Here is a 22,318-nt window from a genome sequence, read left to right as displayed (position 1 = left end):
CTAGGATGTCTTTACTTTACAATACCAATGAGAGAATGACCCTTAAGGCACTTGTAATGCTGACACTTTTCTTATGTTTAGCTCATGTACTTACTACACAGCAGCAGCCAGTAAAGGAATAGGTATAAGTAACAGAATAGGTATCATTGTAACACAAAATGGTCACTTCCATTTTTTTATGTCCCGTTTCATTTTTCTGATAAACTGGGTCTGAACTTTTCTTTTTCTTTTTAATTCCTTTAAATCATTTTTCAATATAAAATACATGAAATAAAGACTGATGCTCAATGGTCGTATGCAGTGAAGCGCTTCACATACAGAAAATAATATACAATGTGAGCAATAATTTCAGGAAAATAAATAGAAAATGTGGAATACATATCCTCTGGTATTCAGGAACATAGTGAACAGATGTGAGACAGGGTGGGTAATCAGACTGCCACAAATGGGAAAACATACTAACTTAGGCATACGTGTTCATTAATGTATTTTAGTGAAACCAGGGAAAAGTGTGGGATTTGTTTTCTTTTTACACATCTTATATTTCAGTTGGTTATCTGGGTGCCTTATGGAAGGCCCCTGATTATTTTACACCTTTTCAGAGAAATAAACAAGGAAGATTTTAAGGATCAGATGGTTATCAATCCATGCTCTCTTAGTTATGGATAGGTAATCTTTTTTTCTAGAGATTACTCTTCGGGGTATTTTTAATTTCCAATTTGTTTATTTTGCTGTTGAAATATTTTATCTCATGAGACATTAACATTAAACGTGAACACTCTTTTACCTTTTATCTTATATATTTTTTATTTTCTTTGATTTTGATTCACTTCCAGTCAAACATCTATATAATATGCACTTCATGCAAGCGCATGTACCATCTTCATCTCCATTAGCTTCATAAGGCCATCCCTTCAAGCGATTCACCATAAAGATGTTATGAACAAAACATATGAGGTGGGGCAGGTAGTGAAATGTATAACTTCCTACTATATATCTTTTTGTAGGGAATGACTTGTAGTTTTACCGCAGAAAAAAGGGAATCTAAGGGACACTAGGATGTAGTCATCCAGTCAAGGAATTAGAATCCTCTTTGCTTCACTCATATTTGGCATTTGTGAGAAGTAGCAAAGTTCAGATACTTAGTTTAGATTATGTTAACATTAATAGCCTATTATACACTGTCATCTCTGAAAAGACGAGATGTGCATGGTGATTGGCCAATCCAACCAGCGTGCACATTGTAAATTCAAAGTAGCCTAAGTTACAAGTCCGGCCACTAAGAAATCATACAGCCCTGTCTTTCTTTTTGGAGATGACATTGTATAACAACACATAAATCAAGCCTGAAAAACAAGTACCTCCAAAATCAGGTCCATTGTGAAGTCAATCAAACCTGAAGATAGATAGGCAGCTCTAAAATAAAACTGAGAACTCACTTAATTAACATCTAAACTTTCCAAAAAGATCTTAATTAGAATTCTGCTAGTCTAAAACTTTTGTTTTTACTCATATAACCACTCCGATGATTCGACATCACCGCAGTGGTGGGAATGGTGGGAAAAGTAAAGAATACGTTTTTGTAGAAGTGAGTTGTTAGTGGTGAAATCTTTATAGAAGTATATCAGTGTTAAAACGTGTACATTTTCTCTATCAGAAATGATTAAATCTTTGACTGTAGAGCAGATAATGGACTGGTTTACCATCAGGAAAAACGTTGCTAATGTCCGTTTATTAAGTGGAACTTCGCCTAGCAAAAGTATGAGCAAAAAGTTACACAATAATAACCCTACGTAGCAACGCGTCAACCAAAAAGATGAAAACGCATAAGTGTGTTTTGCAAGCATGCCTTGATTCTTCTCTGCTCAAGGATTAAAGGCAACGCCAAAAGTAGAGGGGGCAAAGGCCTTACATCGCGGCACTTTATATATTAATTAACTTGCTAAAGCAAAATGAAACCTGTTACTTTACCTGAAGATTAACTCCTGTGAAATTCTGTTTCTTGTATTGATTGTAACTCAGGCAGTTTACCAGAAAAATCAGCATACTCTCAGTCTATCTCAGTGTCTGCATTGTATTACATTATGACCAATAATTCAGCATTAAGTGGGGATTGTCTCCTGCTTACTTTCCAACTTAATTGTAATGTCTAAGTGGAAATAAGGCTGTGGTTTGGATGCTCGTTGTTGAGGAGAACCCTTGTGTTATATTCATAAAGCAGCATAACATATTTTAAGACCCAAGCTAAGGGAGGAATGGAAAAGGACATTATTGCTAATAGGGATGATTGCAAGTAGAGGTACAGAAAATGGGCATAAAAGAGTAGGAATCAACTAGAGAAAATTAATTAAAAAGACAAGGTATTGGGAATAAATGACTAAATAGAGAAAGGTAATAAAGTGGGATAAAGCCAAGCAGAAGTTTGGACGGTGTTGTCTTCCTTTCCCTGCTCACTGGGTGAATTTGTTAGTAGGGGGTGTGCATGTAAATCATCAGCAGTAGTCAAGTTTAAAACAAGTGAACTGATGTATATCATACAATGTCATCTCCTATCGTTTGGAATATAATTCTCAAAAGTTCAAGACAAAACAGAGGGGCTGTGGTTAACTACGTCAAAGTGTGGACTATTTTATCTCACAAAAACTGGAATAATACAAAGTAAACCAAACAAAAACTCAAATAACAACAACACAAACATAACACAACACAAAACTAACATCATTGTATAATAGCAATAACCCATGGCTGGGTGTGGGTAATGTTGGATTTACCCACAGCTGGCTTTGTTTGGTCACTCAGGCTTCACCCTCATGACCAAACCACGCCAACTGTGGGTAAATCCAGCATTACCCACACCCAGCAGTGAGTTATTGCTATAGTAGTGCATGTTACAGACTTTTCAGACATTGTCAAAGATGGGTGCCAAATACTTGACTTTCGTGATGTTTACATTAAGCAGTCTAACAGTGCAGCTACAACAAATCTCAGACATTTAAAATGTCTTTTCCAAGAGATTCTATTAAGGCTGCAAAAAAGTAAGTGATATTGCATAAGAATTATCTTCATTTTCAACATCTTGAAAAAGACTAGGAATATATCATGACATTTTTATTTTTTTTAAACAGACTGAGTAACATGCTCGCATGAAGCAGTCTTTAAGTATCTGCTGCTTCTTTATTGTTTGTAAGTGAGGAGATGGTTTGACTAGTTTTAAAATGCAATTTGTGTCTTTAATGTAGTCCTAGAACCATTTCCATAGATAACAAGTAACACTCGTATCCCACAATTTGAAAGAGTTGGTGACATATTTAGCACTAAACGTCTTCTTCTTCTTCTTTAAACTTTCCCCAGTTAGGGGTCGCCACAGCAGATCACCTGTCCGCTCATGATCGGCAGTGTAGTTTTACAGTATTGAGTTGCCAGCCCAGCACCCGACCTTCCACAGAAGGCACACATATGCATGCACTCATGCCTAGGGCCAGTTTAGAGTGTCCAATCCACCTACAGCATGTCTTTGGGAAGTGGGAAGAAACCGGAGCATGCAGAGGAAACCCACGTGACCATAGGGAGGACATGCAGACTCCACACAGAAGGCACCCCAGCCAAGGATCGAACCGGAGAACCTCTTGCTGTGAGGCGGCAATGCTAACCGCTGCACCACAGTGTTATCTGTGAACATAAAAATAAGAAATTCAATACACTTTTCCAATTAGTTGATTCTAAAGGATATCAGCTGCTTTTGTCCAAGGCAAAGCATGATGAAAAAAACTCAGAGTGTGATTCTGTCTAAATATAGCTAATATCAATTATGGCAGGTACAACAGCTACGAGTGCTGTTTGATCAATCCTGATATGGTGTGTTTGGATGCAGCTGTGTCTGGCAGCTAGTACAAATGTCATTATTATTCTGTCTAAACATAGTTAATATCAATTATGGCAGGTATCATAGCTTTGAGTTCTGTTTGATCAATCCTGATGTGGTGTGCGTGAATGCAGCCGTGTCTGGCAGCTAGTACAAATGTCATTATTATTCTGTCTAAACATAGTTAATATCAATTATGGCAGGTATCATAGCTTTGACTGCTGTTTGATTAAGCCTGACATGGTGTGTGTGGATGCAGCTGCGCCTGGCAGCTGTTGTATGTTGCCGTTTTGTGATCAAGGTTTACTGATGCTTGTGTATTAGGAAGAGCCATTTGGTGTTTTAGTCTGGATCCAGGGGAAGGGAGTGGATAAAACTGTGATTTGGGATATTTTGGCAGAGAATAGTTTGCTTATACATCTGCTGAGTAAGAGGTGGGAAGGCTGGAAGAATGTGTCATCTCTTGTTGTGGCGGTTTGTTGGGAGGTTTTTTTTTATCTGTTTGCTCTCCGTTATTTTCCTGGCTACTGCCTTGCTGAAAGGTAGGGAATTTAGGCCTGAAGTTGCAGTGAAGTGAAGCTTTGCTTCAGGTGCATCGCAAGCCTCTGATATGCAGTACACAGACACAATAACAGAAACAAAAAATCCCAGGTTGCTATGGTAATGGAGACAGAGTGACAATAATGCTGAGTAGCCTCCGAGATGATTCTTGGCAATGAAGCTTTTGGTTTTAAAATAAATAAATAAATAATAAAAGGGATTATTTAAACCACATGTACACATACTGATGGTCTCCCAACACTTCATTTAGCTCATTAGGTTGATTCTTGGTAAAAAAAAAAATAAAATAATAATAAGCACAATTTTATATTTAAAATGTATTTGGTCCAAACACATTAAGGACTTACATAAGAGTGGAAGTCTGAGTTATTGTGAAAGACTAAGAGCACTTTGTCTTGTGCAGTACCCTTTGCAGTGGTCTGGGAGGTGAGCTTGCTCGGACGTGTTGGGTATATGGGGATAGCTGATTCTAGGGGTGCTTGGGGTTGCCGGGAAGTGCTAGAGAGTCATCAGATTTCCTTCTGTGGGAATGGAAGGTGTGTTGAGTGGTTCACTGACAGAGTGGCCACTGCATGGAACAGGCTGGTAAAATGGAATAGGACAAATATTGGTTTGGATATTTTAAGAACAGCCTGGAAACACACCACATGAACTAGTGAATAGTATTCTGGCAAAACTGGGATGGGCATTGTTGCTCAAGCTTAAAGTACTAATATGTGTGTATGTAACGATGGAAATATACTTATAACAAATAAGAAACTAGAAGGGTCTCATAATTTAAAGTCTATGGACTGTATAAACATGCTTGGAAGGAGCTAATAATAATAATAAGCATTACAGCTTGTGATCTCTCAAATAACTAAGCAACAGCCAAAAAAAACACACACACACAATAGTTATGTAATGTATGATTTTAGTAAATCTACACATAAAATATATAATCGTCATATAAGATGAAGCAGTCTGCTGAATTTAGATATTAAAGACAGGATTTAATAACATGGGCTTGTGTATAATAACACTACTGTCTTAATTTGTCATAAATGACACACTACATTGAACATCAAGGGGAAGCATGATGATTTTCTTATATAAGTAAATATGCATAACAAGTCATGTAATTGCTTTAACTTGAACTGTAGTTTTTGTAACCCATCTTGACCATATATAATACCTAATTGTTTACTAGGGTAGCTAATGTTTTATACATGACATCAAACTGACAAAGTTGTTCAAGAGAAACAACAGAAGCCTGAATTTGAAATGTCACAGAATGTAACAATCATATTCTGAGCAAACAGTATTAAATTGACAATAGACAGTTTAATAACATGGGCTTGTGTATGCATACACTTTATTGAACATCAAGGGGAAGCATGATGATTTTCTCATATAAGTAAATGTGCATAACAAGTCATATAATTGCTTTAACTTGAATTGTGGTTTTTTAATCTATCTTGACCATACATAATACTTACCTCCAAAAAAGGAAGCCAATCTGGTGGTCCCCTGCCATAAACAAACTATACAACAGAAGGAAGAAACTGTTGCAGAAAAGAGGAAAATCTCAGGATGCAAAAAACTCCCTTACCAGGCTCAGTAAGAAACTGAGATCCCTCATAAAATCCTCCAAAGCTGGTTACAAAAATAAAATTGCCAAAGATTCCAAAGATAACCACAAGGCATTCTACAGCTATGTCAATAATCTAAATGGCAATGCTCAGATCTGCTCTGAGCTACAACAGAATGGCATTAAATATACTGATCCCAAGGATATTGCCAGGATGGCAGATCGATTCAGTGCCAACTTCACCCCCTCTCACCCCCTAACGGGCCCATCTCAATATTGAAAGATTCCCAAATTCCAGTAATAATGGCCACACAGGTAAAAACCCACTCTCCAAAGCTAAGAATACAGCATCCATGGGACCAGACGACATCCCTGGCTGTGTACTACATGAACTACAAAATGAACTGGCACCTCACCTAAGTGTCATGTTTAATCATAACCTCACCTCAGTCTTTGTGCCCACTGAGTGGCACACAGCTACAGTTATCCCACTCCACAAGGGGGATCCACCTTGTATCCTGGGAACTACCGCACCATCAGTTTGATGAGCCTGATCTGTGAGGCCATGGAATGTATTATCATGGAACTTATAAACAAAGACATTGTCAACCTTCAAACACTGGACCCCACCCAGTTTGGGTTCGTGAAGGGCCAATCTTGTCGCCTGAACCTGATTGACTTCTTTGAATCAGTCTCCAGAGCTGTGGGTGAGGGTAAGGTGGTCCACACAGCCTAACTGGACCTTGCCAAGGCCTTCAATACCATCCCCCAATCTGGAATCATAGATAAACTTACTAAGCCAGGCATTAATCCCTACATTACTCAGGTTGCCAACTGGCTTACTGAGAACCCCCCCCCCCGACACCACACAACGTCAGCCGCCCTGCTAGATAGGGGTCCAGGGAAGTAAATATTGTGGGAAGAAATAGCCAGGGAATTGTTATGGCTAGGCTTGTATAGGCTCCAGGGCTGATAGCCTAGTACCAACCTATGAACCTATAAGCTGTTACCAAGGTGACTAATGTTTTATACATGACATCAAACTGGCAAAGTTGTTCAAGGGAAACAATAGAAGCCTGAACTAGGGATGTCACAGAATGCAACAATCACATTCTGAACAAATATTTAGCACTAAATGTGATATATCTAAACCCCATAAAAGGTAACAACTTTCATTACAAAAAATGTTGAGTAGAAGCAGCAGCAAAAGTAATCATTTTACTAAGTAAAAAGCAGGATTAATGAAGAAGCATAATGTGTTACTAAGTATTACTCAGACAGATCAAGGCTTAGGATTTGTCAATTATATGCTGACTGTAGCTACACAGGACAGAATTTGTACTTTCCACAAGCCCTTAGCAAGTTGCTCAAAATGGAACATTATGCTTTGCAAACTGTTGTAGAAGTGGTGATAACATTTCTAATATCTGTGAATATCTTCCAATATCTCTAATATCTGTAAAAGTAGATACTGTGAAATGTAGTTCACCTGGTTGTTCTTTTTTGGTGCATTCTCATCTGTGTAAGCAACCTGAGCATGAGTTCTCTGCCCACTCCAGGCGTAATTTAGCTCAACCAGAGTGTTTTTACTTTTGCAGAGCATCTTTCTCTGCCTAAGGAACCCGAGCGTGTATCTGCTCTGCTCACTCCATGTGTTGAGACCTTTTACAAACTTACAAATTGTATACTTCCTATAATTGCCTGTGGGAAAGACGCCCATGCTTTGGTTGTACACCTTTAGCGGCATTCATTTGGCATCTTCATTACTGCCAGGCGAATTACCACACATGTTAAACAACTGTTTTCCCTTTCAAAGTATTGAGAGCTTTGGTCATCTTTCTGCTTTGTTCTACTGCCTCCAGCTTAGGTGTATTGTTGTTAATCCTTGTTGCACATATGTAACTGCACTTAGGTAAATGGAGTTATACATTTTTAATGTATTTGTTATCTTTTACTTTTACTAATTGCCGATGTGCTTGCAAAAGTGATGCTTTCTAGTCAATGCCATACTGTGGACTTTGAGCTGCATTACATTTATTCTGTGCTTTGCTTACATATCTGATAATAAGGGATTCTCGTAATATTACTTTGAGAGCTTACAGAGCTAATGTTGTCTTTATAGTGTGTACGTAATGTGCTGCTACCTATTAATAGAGTTGTACTCCTAATTACTTATTCCCCACTGCATGTTTCTTCTTTGTGGTTCTATATCATTTTTTCTTCCCTTGTAAACCCTACTTTCTGCTACATCTGTCTTGCATTATCCTCATCTTGCTGACTATATTCACTCTCTTCCCATACACTCTGCACACCCTTCTCTATCACTCCACTACAAGCTACCACTGTTCTATCTCATACCTATATATTTCTGTTGAGCTTTCACCTCCTTTTTTGTACTTTCTGCTTCTTATTAGTTGCATATCAACTTTCTGTACATGTTCTTTCCCTTTCCCAACTTGCATTCTCTAATATACCTTTTTATTTTATAGAAGTCAAGCCCATCTCCCTGAAACAGCCTGCTGCAATAATGCCTGACTGACTTCTCTGTCCTTCCTTCATGGCAATTGTGAACACAGTGGTCACCTGCAAATAAGGTCCAATGGACCATGTCTATGTATGTTAAGTTCACTTGCCAACTACCACTGCTTGTATAGGCTTTCAAAGACTGCTTTCCCTCCCCACACCACTGGTCACATTCCTCCTTTCTTCCAGCCCTTCCTGGACCTCATCTTCTTGTTATTTCTCTCCCTAACTGAGTCTAACTTCCCTTTCTAGCCCATAGATGAGTTTTCTGGTCTATATCTATGCTTCTGTAGATTCTCCCTTAACCCCTTCCATATAGGCAACCCGAATACCTCCCCTTGACCATACTGTTTTCCTCTGGCTTACTACTTGTACTATCTTAGTCCTGGAAAAGCAACAGGGAACTCTAATAAAAGTACTCAACAGTAATTTGCTAACCAAACACATAGCTTATTGATTGTTTTTGTTGACTCTGCATGCACAGTCGATAGCTGGGTCAACCCACTCCATTTGCCTCGCTGCGATCAGGCTCACTCCGCTCGCCTACCCTGCCCCCATTCCCACCCACCTCCACTTTAATTACATTTATCCTTTCCAGTCCCTCCCCTTCTTTTCCAGTCCAACCACTGTTACACCCCTTCCTGTCTATCATCACACCCAATACCTACACTATCAATCATACTGACACTCCCTCTTTACCTATTCTCCTCTATCTAAAGCCATAATCTCTAACCTTTACAGCACATAATGCAGCATATATACATTTCAAACTAGCTGCTGAATGCATAGCCTTGCCAATATCCCTACTAATTAATATATCCATTCAAGAAGCTACACTCCTTAACATTTAGAAATACTTTTTCACCATCTCTCTGCATAAAGGAGGGAATTATACTAATCCATCAAACTATAGGCCCATAGCAATTCTTTACCCTCTATCAAAAATACTTGAAAAATGCATTCACTCCCAATTACTTAACTTTCTACTTCAGGAAAACCTCCTCACACTCACACAACATGGCTTTTGGCCATACCACAGCACAGATACTGCACTTCTATCTTTTACCCATAAAGTAGTAGAGGCTAGAGATAACAACCGACTTGCATTCTGTCTTTTTCTCGACCTCTCGAAAGCCTTTGACACAGTATCTCACCCTATTCTTCTTTCTAAACTTACTAACTTCAATCTCTCCCCTAGATCACTCCAGTGGTTCACTAGTTACCTATGCAATAGACAACAATCTTTCAGATGGCTCTCTTCCTGCTCTCCTTATCTTCTTATCACATCTAGTGTACTACTGGGTCCCCTTCTGTTTGTTATTTTCACAAATGATCACCACACATTTTGCAAACAATCTTCCCTTATTCAATATGCTGACGATTCATCTCTCATTTTGATTTCTGATAACATGACAGACCTCCACACACTCACTCAAGATGCCTTCCTTTCTACTGAAAAATGGCTATCAGATAATCAACTCATCTTAAACCCAAAAAAACTAAACTCCTACTTTTTCTCCCTCGTTCTCTGTCACAACATAAAGATACCTTGGGGTTATAGGGAATCGGTAATACATAAGGCCAGTGATTGAGCAACCAATTGTGAGAGGTCCAGTTTACTCGAGTACAAATCTAAAACTAAAGGGGATGGATCAGGGGCCATGAGGCTAGTTACCACATTTGGTAGTAATATCCATTTTCTAAAAGATGTGGTCAACAAACACTGAATATTCTTTGGGCCAATTCAGATCTGGGTCAGTGTTTTCCAACTAGATGTCAGTTTTCCTTTAGGAGGGGCAGAACACTTACTTCTTATTTTGCCCATTACAAAAGGACCTTTCATGATTATGTAAATCAATATCAGCTTACTCTCATGGGGGACAGGCTTGTTGGCTCGCATCCTTATGGACACTGCAGTTTGTGCAAACACATGTTTAAAACCACATCCTTTAGTAGTAAAAATACTGGTCAAATTTTTGAAATTCAATTTTTCGGAAATTGCAGTCCTGGCTGGGTAGTATATTTGGCTATTTGCCAATGTTCTGCCTTTTATGTGGGGCAGACTTCCAGACAATTAAGGTTTTGTATTTCAGAACATCTGAGTGACTTACGTCACAATAAAATGACTAATGCACTATATAGACACTGTCAGTCACATAAAACTGCCACTTTTGGATTTGTTATTATAGATCAGGTTAAGGGAAATAGATCAACCAAACAGGGTTGGCATACTATATTGACTCAAAAGGAAAGAAAATGGATCATTAAGTTGGGCACTCTATTTCATCCAGGACTCAATGACAAATTATGAGGTTTTGTTAATTATGTACATTCATTATTGACCTTATATGTAGCAATAGTTCACTAATATATGGGTAGCCATACATATATTTCATCTGAAATCATAAGAATATTTAGTTTGTTAAAATGCTTTATATGTATTTAGATGTTTAATTAGTTAAATGGGGGAAGTGATGTCATAACTGAGGATATATAATATGTATAAATACTATTCCTGAATTATGAATGTAACATCACTGAAGAAGAAGGTTTGATGCCGAAACCGGTCTGAAGGAAGGGAAGGAATAAAACATATTGGTTGCCTCTGAGTGCTGGCTCTTTATTTTGTTTTATAAAGATACCTTTGTCATCACATCATCCAATAAGACCATCATAAAACCTGTACCCCACACAAAACTCCTAGGTACCATCATAGATGATGAGCTTAAATTTAACATACATATCTTGCACAGCATAAAAAAAATAAAAAAATAGGTTTTATATACCACAGTAGAAAATTTCTAACTCCCTCTGCTAGACTGTCCCTGGCGCAGGCTCTTCTCCTTCTCTCCCTCTTCTATGCCACCCCATTCCTTACTAACATACAGACTACAACCATGTCCAAACTCCAACAAATCTACCATAAGGTAGCCATATTTGCCACCAACTCTCATCACAACTCTCACCACTGCCTTGCACTCAACTCTCTCAAATAGTTTGATTTCCCTCAACAACTCCTACTATCACAGCTTCAAATCACCCACTCTGTTATATACAAACCATCAAAATGCCCAGCCCTCTCCTCCATGGTATCCTGTTACCCCCCTAACATGTAATCTCCGTACCTCCAATCAAATACTCCTAGATCTACACTAACCCAGCAAAACAGTAGGAAAATTACTCTACAAAACCTTCATAGCCCAAGCCTGGACAAACTTCCCATTCACATAAGATATAACCCACACTCCACACACTTCAAAAAGGAAATAAAATTTCACCTTCTTAACACTAAGACTTGCTCCTGTCACACCCCAACCTAATCCACTGAACTACTATTATATTTTCTTTTTCACTCCTTCCACACTGACTTCCTCCCTATATTACATCCTAGTCTTTCTCCCTTCAAACCCAGGTTCTATAACACTGCCACATGTACATATGTATATTCTGCCCCTGCTCTTCTATATCTCCCTCTCTTCTTCAAGAGAGAAAGAGGGAGAGAGAGATTAAGAAAAGTGTATTCATTGCTATTCATTGTTATTAGGTTATTGTATCATCTGTACTTCTGGAACTGGTGTGATATTGTTGTACCATATTTTCTTTCTTATTCTTGGGATTTGCGTATTTTAATTGTTTAAAAGTGTATATTACATTTGTATTGTAATGTGTCTGTATTTGAGTTTTTCTCCTCAGGTTTCCACTGAAAATGGGCTTTTAGCCCATTTGGACTAACCCGATTAACACATGTCATATAAATAAATAAATAAAAATATCAGATTCTTTTCAGCATTTGATGCATATCAGACATGTTGGCAAATGACTGGATGAAGCAAGTTCCAAATTTTGTATGTCTGTGATATGACTCTGATGACTGCTTTCTTAGCATGAAGATGGAAGAGAACAGAAGCATAAAGTGAAAAACAAGATATTTGTAGTAAAGGACAAAACAAATGGGAATGCACAATTAATTTGTAAGAGGGGCAGTCCCAACAGCTTTTGAGTATTGTCAGACAACTGTAAGTTGGTTTGACAGGTCTTAATAAATATTTTCTTGTTGGTAAACCAAGAAAAAAGTTTATGAAAACCTGTTTGCAAGACACTTTGAATACATAGGTTCATAGGTTCATACTAGGCTATCTGCCCTGGGGCAATTATAAGCCTAGCCCGATTCTGTATGGCTTATGCCACCCCTTGATTTGAGTATACTGTGCCCTTTTTAAGGTTTAGTTTACTGTGCCTCTGTCTAATAGTGACATGGGAGTAATCCCTGGGACAAACCTACGATCCCCCATCCACTTATCGAGATTCTTCTTATAGAAATTCAGTGAGGTGCTCTGCCTCACATGAACTGGAATTCTATTCCAGAGTGAAGGTAGCCTCTGGGTTATGAACCTGTCCCTCCAGCAAGTTCTATTTATTTCTGTGCTGAGGTTCAAGTCCCTCGAGCGTGTGGCTCTAAGGGATTTAGATTTACTGAGGTGGAGCATGTCCATTAATTCTGGATTTGACATAGCTTTGTATGTCAGGCATAGATCGCCTCGAAGTAGGCGGTATGCAACTGAGTAGAGCTGGAGTTTTTTTAACCAAGCAGCATATGGCATCTGTTTGAGACCCTTGATCTTCTTGGTGAGATACTTTTGGGGTCTTTCTAATTGCTGCAGGTGTCGGGTAAGGTACATCCCAAAAGGGGCATTGTATTCTATGATGGGCCTGATGAGGGATGAATAAAGGGGCACGATTACCTCTCTTGATCTAGATGTGAAACCCACATTGGGTGGTATCAGTACTTTTCAGGGGAATTTAATCACTGGCATATAGCATACAGGATAAGGTGTAGAGAGATGGTGTTTATGAACAAGGAGGGCAGTATCAGATCAAGTAACAAACCTTGGGAAATGCCTGATTGTGGCAACAGTGGTTAAGGTGCTTGCATTACAGACACAAATTGCAGGGTTTGACTCTAACATGGGGTAATTGGCTAGGCTTAAAATGGCTTACAGGGGCAGTTTGCCTAGTACTAATCTATGAACATGTGAACAAGATTAAAGAGAATATTTCTGTAGTGCATCTGACTGTGATTATGAGAAGGGTAATTCAGAAGCCTTACAAAACTTTCATCAGTAAAGCCTTTATATTAACTAGTAACAAAAACAGTGAATGATCAATCAAATGCACATCTGAACTCTACAAGAACAGTATCAATGATATCCTTAGTCCAGAACGGGTGGGACTCTATTGGTAGCCTGAAACAGGTCAGGTTTAAAGCAATACTGAGTGTGGCTGAACAGGACCACTTCCAGATAGCGCTAAGATTTTATTGGGGGGGCAGCTTTAAGCCTGAGAAGCGTTACTGCATTTCAGCAAAGGAATTATACATTATGATAGATGTCCAGCCACTCAACACTTTCTGTCTGAAAGAGATAAGTTCAACAAACTTTTATAAGAATTTTGGTGGAGGACGTCATTAACATTAGAATGGTAAAGCTTTATTTTGGATTTGTGTTTAGATATCATAAAGATGGAAAGAGCACTGAAGCAGAAATTGGTATGATCAGAGCAAATATAGCACTGATTGAAGTCATCTGAGCAAGCAATAGAAACCAATATCCCATGAGAATGGAATGAAGGGGCAGTGGAGGCAAATAAATATTTCCCAAGGCATATGTATATGACTGTATCAGTTATAAGATGGATGCAAAGCTCAGAATCAGCTTTATGTGGGGTGAAGAGTTAGCACACAATAGGATAAAACTTTTTTTTCCACAATATATAAGTTGTTAGTTATATATTAGTTAATAGAGCAAGAATTCCATCATTTACTGCCTGATTAAAGCACAGTTAAATCAAAATGTGGTGAAGTTACCATCTTAAATTTTGGAACTCTGGAGACCTAATTAAGAAATTGTTTAATGTAAATTAGTCTGAAAATACACTTTAGGTCTCTATAGATCTTACTAGCCTCTACATCAGTACTGTGCATAACTATGGCTTATATGCATTGGGATATGTTATGCTTGAGCTGACACTATTCTGCCTTTGTAATAAAATAGTTATGTGTGCTGGGCAGTTATAACAACAGGCAAATGGTACAACCATACATACCCCGTTTGCACCGACAGCTTATATTAATTTATTTATGGATTTATTTGAGTCTGAATATAACTTTCATAAATTCTTTTAAGAAGCAACTTATTTATTATTATTGATTCATTAATGATTTATTATATGAGTGCATGGGGGCTTGGTTAGCCTTGATCATTTCTAATGGTATATTTCAAAGAAGATATCTGGATTGTCCCTTTCTAATATTTATTTATTTAATGGCCTTTGTTTACTGGGAAAGTCTGACTGAGCAATGCAATTATTTCAGTGGAGGCCCAGAGAGAAAATCTTCATCATATGGACATCATTTGCATTGTTACAGTCAGTTTCAATCAATAGCAACAGTTAGTTCCATTATTCAGGCACCCTAGACAACAGATACATAATTTACAAACACTTTCAGCTAAAATAGTTACATGGTTTGCATATGAGTATGTTTTTATAAATGCAGGAAGGTATATGCAGTGCAATATCATCAGTATGCATAAATTGTCAGGTTTTAGATAAGAATATTTGTTACCATATAAAGACTTGTTCAAGGAAGATAAAGTGTAATGAATTTGAATTATAATGTCATACATACATACCTCGCAACCTCTTAGATAAAGAAATGTGGATAAAGCCAAAAACAATTGGGGGGTGCAAAGGCTTACAATTAAGGGTAGATTTCAGTTGTTACTCTTATAAACTTAGAAAGTTATTAGTATAACAAATTGTGCATTCGCTTCCATTTTCTGAAGAATATGAAGTCTGAAACTGAAATGTCTGTCATTATTTACCTACTTCACTTCACACTGATTTGTGAGAAAACTGGAAATGTTATGAGGAACAGACTAATAATAGGAGTCAAAAATCTGGACAGTTGAGAGGTATAATTATAACATAGATTATAATATGAATGATAGAGATGTAAACTATGCAGATTTGTTGCTGTGCAGAAACCTTTTATAAAAGGTAATACAAAAAATGTTAGATATTCCATGGTTGCATGGAATATTTTATATAAGAGCAACGTTCACCTACAACACATCATAACAGCTTTGATTATGCTGAGTTTTTGCAGGAGATGGCAGGATTTTTACAAGACCCTATTATATTATTTCTTTGTTTATCTATAGAAGCAATAATAAGGTGTGTTCTTGATTAACTCAGTTAGATCATAATATTTTGAATAAACCGCAAATGTTGAGAAATATACATTGAGTACAAGAGAAAATATTCATAAAGGAAAAAGCAGGATCTACTTTAAAACTGAGTACATCATACTGTTAAAGGACACTGTCAACTTAGTTAAAATATTTTGGAAATTCTTAATTTCATGATGTAGTTATAAATAAGCTGAGGCCTAAAAGACTTACCGCCTCTTATAGTAAAGGTAGAAATTTGTCTGATTTTCTTGTACATAGCCTTTTCAAGAAACTTGACAAAAAATGCAAGATGATTTGAGGATTCACACAGTACTCACTCATGTGGTATTTGGATATATATATTTGATTTGTTTGTTATTCAGGAAGTTTTCGCTTTAATGCGGTCAGTGCTTAATCGAGCATGATTTATGCACATCCATGTCCTTGCAAGTTACTGTACATTAGAAAAAACATAATAAAATGTAAAAACAGGTTGCAAGAGAACTTGAGATATTTACAACTGTCAGCTGAAAGGCCATGTGACTCTTGACTAGAGTACAATTAGCAGCTTCAGAGCTGCTGGAAGAGCTAGGTAGGGAGGGGGTGGTTTCAGCTCACACATTCTGAAAGGGAGGGTGTGGCTTCTGCCCGTGGTCTGGCAAGACACTGGTAATGGGAATAATTGTAATCACATGACAGATAGTTTTTGCATTTTGTAATTTTGTATAGGGAGGGGGTGATATTAAGAAGCAGCTCTACCCTATAAGGGCATTAAAAAAATGCCTGGCATTCGAGGACAGCATATCTGACACTACCTGGTTTCACTGCTTCATTTACATTTTTTTTCTTTCCCAACCAGTGATGGCCATGATGGTCCCAGCCCTGGAGGACAGTACTGGGGACTCTAAGTTAGAAGAGACAGGAGCTGTACTGAGTCACTTACAGCCAACTAAGAAGATATGCAAAGTGTGTGTGTGTGTGGGGGGGGGCAATGTCCTGCATCAATGCACATTAATATTTTCCATTTTAGGAAAATTAATGTTTTCTGAGAAATTGTTTTAAATAAAAATGAAACTAGGCAGTAGGAAAGAAAAATATCTGTAAAGTTTTACTTGTGCAGGATATTCTATACATTATGAATTTCAATAAACTATCTATACAGAGGATTAGAATGTGATTAAAGACTCCTAAATGTATAATTCATTTTAACTATGCTTCTTATTGGTATATCTATCTCATTGAAATGTCTGCCTTTTATTGTCTAATTTTAAGCCATCAAGTGCTATGGTCAAAGTGCCGAAAGACTTGTATTGAACATTAATTCATTTTTTTTTATTTTCTTGTGATTTTACTATTACTTTTTTCAATTGGTGGATTATCAATATTTTATGGAATACTATGATGATGATTTTGGAAAACTGATACAATTTTTTTAGTTTTGTTTAAAACAATTTTGGAAAACAGAGTTATTGGACTCAGTTAATATAGCATACCACATATTTTCTACATAACAGAAAATAGGCTAAATGAAGTAAAACTGTTTTAAGAATGCTGTCATTCTTGTTACTGCAGATAAAAACTGCTCCCAGGAAGCAGAAAGCCACTATGCCCCCTACAGTTATTGAGGTCATTAGCTAGAAATAGAAAATTTCAAGATGAAAAGAGGCATGGAGGAGCTCTTCAATCTTGTAGCCCAGGCAGGTATGAACCTAGCCCTGAGTAGCATCCTGCCATCACCCAGAATGATACCACAGTACAAGGACAAAATTATTGACTTCAACAATTGCCTAAGCTTCTGGTGTCATTCTAAGGGGATCCAGTATCTGTCTGCCTGGGATAACATGAGCGACAGACCACAATGCTTTGCCAGAGATGGCTTGCACCTGTCGCCCTTGGGATTCCAGATACTGGCTAAGGCTCTTGTCACCCCTATAGTGCCTTTTTTAGGCAAGGTTCAAATGACAAATTCACCACCTTAACAGGTACAAGCAAGCAAAATCTGAGGGAAATGCTACTCAATGCTAGAAGTCTAAACCTCAAAATGCATTTGCTCGAGGCACTCCTTAAAATGGAGAACATCGACATCTGTGCAGTGACAGAGACCTGATTCAAGGCTTCAGAGAGCACCACTGCATTACCAGGCTATAATTCATACCACACCATTCGACCACCTAACCTGGACCGAAACACTAAAGGTGGAGGTGTGTCCATATTCATTAAGGATACCCACACCTCCATGCTAGATGCTCAGCATAATGCATCCGAGATTATCCAATTGCAACTAACTCTGGGCAAGACCGCAATCCAAATTGTAACTTGCTACAGATCCCCCACCATGTCTCAGGATTCCCACTCCTCATTTCTTGATACACTGGAAACTATTTGGGTACAACCCAATACCCTAATAGTGGGCGACTTCAACTACCCCACCATTAACTGGGAAAACTACTCATGTACCAACTTTTTTGCTCAACGTTTTCTGGAATTCATAAATTCCAGTGCCTTGGATCAACTTATCCACACCCCCACCAGGGGCAGCAATATCCTAGACCTGGTCATTACCAACATGGACAACCGGTGTTCCACACCAGAGGTCAATTCCTCATTGGTCAGATCTGACCACAAGCTAATCTCTCTAGATATCCACATCTCACCACCACCCCCCACCATTAGGGAAACCACTGTAAAAAATTTCTTCAAAGCCAACTTCACGCTACTTAAGACAGAAGTGGCAAACTTCACGACACCCATGCAGAAGGACAATAGAGATACGACTGCTGAATCCTACACAAATGCACTTTATAAGCACTTACACGAGTGCATGGATTGTGCTATCCCTAACAGAATCAAGATGCTATCCTCCAAAAAAGGAAGCCAATCTGGTGGTCCCCTGCCATAAACAAACTCTACAACAGAAGAAATAAACTGTTGCAAAAAAGAGTAAAATCCCATGATTGGAGTAACTCCCTGGTCAGCCTCAGTAAGAAGCTGAGATCCCTCATAAAATCCTCCAAAGCTAGTTACGAAAACAAAATCACCACTGATTCTAAAGACAACCACAAAGCATTCTATAGCATGTCAAGAATCTCAATGGCAGCACCCAGACCTATTCTATAGCATGTCAAGAATCTCAATGGCAGCACTCAGATCTGCTCTGAGTTACAGCACAATGGCACTAAATATACAGAACCAACTGATATTGCCAACATCCTGGCAGATAGATTCAGTGCTAACTTTACCCCCCTCTCATCCCCTAAAGGCCCCATCTCTATACCAGAAGAATGCAAAGTTCCTGTAATCATGGCTGCACAGGTAAAAAACACACTCTCCAAAGCCAAGAACACAGCATGCATGGGACCTGACAACATCCCAGGATGCATTCTACATGAGCTGCAGAATGAACTGGCACCCCACCTAAGCACCATGTTTAATCATAGCCTCACCTTAAGCTTTGCCCACTGAATGGTACACAGCAATGGTTATCCCACTCCACAAAGGGGGAGCCACCATGGACCCTGGGAACTACAGCCCCATTAGCCTAATGAGCCTGGTCTGCAAGGCCATGGAACTTATCATCATGGATCTTATACACAAAGACATTGGTAATCTCCAAACTCTGGACCCCACCCAGTTCAGGTTTGTAAAAGGCAGATCATGTCTCCTAAACCTGATAGACTTCTTTGAAGCAGTCACCAAAGTCGTAGACGAGGGTAAGGTGGTTCACACAGCCTATCTAGATCTTGCCAAGTCTTTTGACACCATCCCCCACTCTGGAATTATAGATAGGGATTTAAATTCCTATGTCACAAGATGGGTTGCCAACTGGCTTACTGACAGAACCCATGCTGTGAAAGTAGCAGACTCCAAATCCAACTTCAGACCAGTGACAAGTGGAGTACCACATGGTTCAGTACTGGGCCCTCTCCTGTTTTGTATTTACTTTTCTGAAGTACAGGCTAACACAGAAGGTCTATGGCTAATGACGTTCACAGATGACTGCAAACTAGGAGCCATAATTGAAACACCTAACGATGTGGACATCCTAAAAAAGGGCCTCATGGAGACAGATGCCTGGTGTCAAAGCCATGACCTCAAGCTCAATGCCAAAAAGTGCATTGTCATCCCCTTTGGTAAAAATTCTGTACCCATGAGCTACCACATATGTGGTAGTCTAATTAACACCAAAAGTGTGATAAGAGACATTGGGACACAGGTGGACAGTAGTCTGTCCTTTGATAATCACATTGCCACAGTAGTCAGGAAATCCTTCTACATGACACACCTCATCACAAAAGGTTTGTCATCCAGGAAAAAAGAGATCATTGTTCCCCTCTACTCATCACTCATTAGACCCATTATAGAGTACAAAGCCCCTTTTGGTATGCCCCTTTTGGTCTGTTTCAGTTGTTGTAGATGTCACAAGACATCTACAACAACTGGAAAGGCCACAGAAATACCTCACAAAGAGGATTACCGGCATCAAACAGATGCCCTACGCAGACCGTTTCAAAAAACTCCAGCTTTACTCTGTTGCATATCATCTACTCAGGGGCGATCTCTGCCTAACATACAAAGCTATGTCAAACCCAGAGCTGTTGGACATGCTCCACTTAAAGAAATCCCAATTTCTCTAAGCTACATGATCTAGGGACCTAAACTTTGTCACTACAATAAACAGAACATGCTGGAAGGATAGATTCCTGTTCCAGAGACTTCCCATACTCTGGAACAAACTACCTATCTATGTCAAATAAAGCTCCTCATTAGCACTCTTCAAGAAAAATCTTGAAGATTGGATGGGAAATAAGAAATTCACCCCGGGGATCACCTCTGTGGCTTTGCTCAACAGGAGCACAGGAAAATAATTTTCTTAGGTGGCGAAAGCCGGGGTACTTATTTGGCTAAGCCTATATAGGCCCTAGGGTCAATAGCCTAGTACCTACCTATGAACCTATGAACCTATGAGCTGTTCAATAGCTTAACTTATTATAAATGTAACTAATCTCCTTCAGATAAGCAGCTCCTTTGAATAATAGCTTGAGTAGGGATATTACCTCATCTCGCTATGGAGACGGGTAAAAAGATTTTTTGATGGACATGTGTGAATGATTTCCAGTCTTCATCCTTCAATGGATACCCCATCTCCTCTTATAATAGAAGAAATTATGTTGTTACAAATAAGACTACAGTTATGTTCATGTCTTAGTTAACCTAATGAACCACGATGTTTCTCTAAAGATATATTGTGTAAAATATATACATTCATCACTCCATTCATTTTCAACATTCATTTCAAGTTTTTGTGGGAGCCCCAGTACCAACTGGCAGTGCACACAGGACACAAAACAATCTCAGACAGAATGCTAGTACATCTTACGCAATGTATTATTATAAAAATAAACAAAAAAGATTCAGATTAAGTAAAGTAGGTAGCATTGACAGGAATTCCATACAAGATTGACTTAATGGTTTTAAGAAACAGAGGTGCAGCATTCATGAGGAAACAATATAAAAACAACTACTTTAACAGTAGAAAAGATGTAAAATTAAAATGTGACACTAGCCAGAGCTCTAAAATATGGAAAAAAGGAAATACAGAAAATATGAGAATATATATGACAGCAGAGAGACAATGACTGTAGTTTGATAATGAAAGAATATGGACATACAAGGTCCCTGTAAGTCAGGATATTCATGCATCTTATTAAATATAAGAAGGAGGTTAACAAAAACAAGGCTGCTTCTTTAGTAGTACTATTATAGCTACACAAGTTACATGTTGAAGGACTTGTGAAAAATTATATTCAACATAAGAAATGTGTGTACCATGCTCATTAAGGGGAATTCAGAAGAGAAACCATGGCATAAAGATGAAAACCAGTAGAAAAGGGCTAGATAATTAATGTAGTTCAGTATCTGTAGAATTGTGAAGATTTAAAGTGACGTGGAATAAAGTGCTTGAAAACTGACTATTTTAGTAACAATGCTTACAGCACTGCAGTTGTTTCCCAATTACTGCTGCTATTAATTTGAACATTTCTGATTCTTGGTCATTAGAAATAAAAGAAACGCAGACAATATATAAGAATAAGCACTGCATTATCCTGATAAGTGAGAGATTGTGTAAATGGAAACATAGATCACTGAAAATAGATCATGTAAACCCTGTTAATCTGAGTGGCTACTGAGCATATTGGTGAGCAACTTGTACTGTAGCACTACATCATTTGCAAGTGTGCCATGGGTGAACACTGCATGGTAACTGTCCCATATACTTGCAGATCATGTGACATGCTAATGTGCTACTAAAGCCTTATCACTAGCCGAGTGTGCAATGCACCAATGTGCACAAGGAAACTGTATCCCTCAATACCATAGTGTTTATTTACCCTCCCACTTCTGGATACATATGGCTTCCTCGACACATGCAGTACTGCTCAAGGCAATGAGCTGGTCGGTGGACACATTTACTTTATGCATATGATTGTTAAATAGTTAAAATGTGGTCACAAATGGCCACAGTTAAAATAAAATTGGTCACAAAAATGTTAAGTAGATGTGAGCACAAGTAAA

At 38.3% G+C, this 22,318-nt stretch overlaps 1 protein-coding gene across 1 annotated transcript in view; it reads right to left on the bottom strand.

Annotated features, from left to right (window-relative positions):
• Positions 1-22,318, bottom strand: part of LOC122804411 (putative N-acetylated-alpha-linked acidic dipeptidase) — a 2,922,358-nt gene that overhangs the window by 1,030,456 nt on the left and 1,869,584 nt on the right. The gene's annotated exons all lie outside the window — the stretch shown is intronic.

This window comes from Protopterus annectens, chromosome 6.part0 (assembly GCF_019279795.1).
Source record: "Protopterus annectens isolate FY-2018-M chromosome 6.part0, PAN1.0, whole genome shotgun sequence".
NCBI lineage: Eukaryota > Metazoa > Chordata > Ceratodontiformes > Protopteridae > Protopterus > Protopterus annectens.
This window is presented reverse-complemented; position numbering and strand designations above follow the sequence as displayed.